The following is a 293-nucleotide window of genomic DNA, read 5'->3' as shown; positions in this document are numbered from 1 at the left end:
GGGATAAAGCATAGATAGGAATGGAAGCATAAGGAACTGTAAGAAACCCTCAACACATAAAAAGATTAAAACCTAAGAAAGTTTATACTTATGAGTAGATAACATATGCTGGTAAGTGAAAGAAAATTACAATGCAAGTAAAAGAATTAACAGAATGTCTCAGATTCAAAAATAGTTTTTGGAGTACATGAAAAATAAACAGAAACCTAGCAATAATCTTGTTCTTTTACCAAACAGTCACAGTGGAACTGTTAATAAGAGGGCAGAAAAGATGACACATCTGATAACTATTT

The sequence above is a fragment of the Phaethon lepturus genome, unplaced genomic scaffold, assembly GCF_000687285.1.
Source record: "Phaethon lepturus isolate BGI_N335 unplaced genomic scaffold, ASM68728v1 scaffold50675, whole genome shotgun sequence".
In the NCBI taxonomy this organism is placed as follows: domain Eukaryota; kingdom Metazoa; phylum Chordata; class Aves; order Phaethontiformes; family Phaethontidae; genus Phaethon; species Phaethon lepturus.
This window is presented reverse-complemented; position numbering follows the sequence as displayed.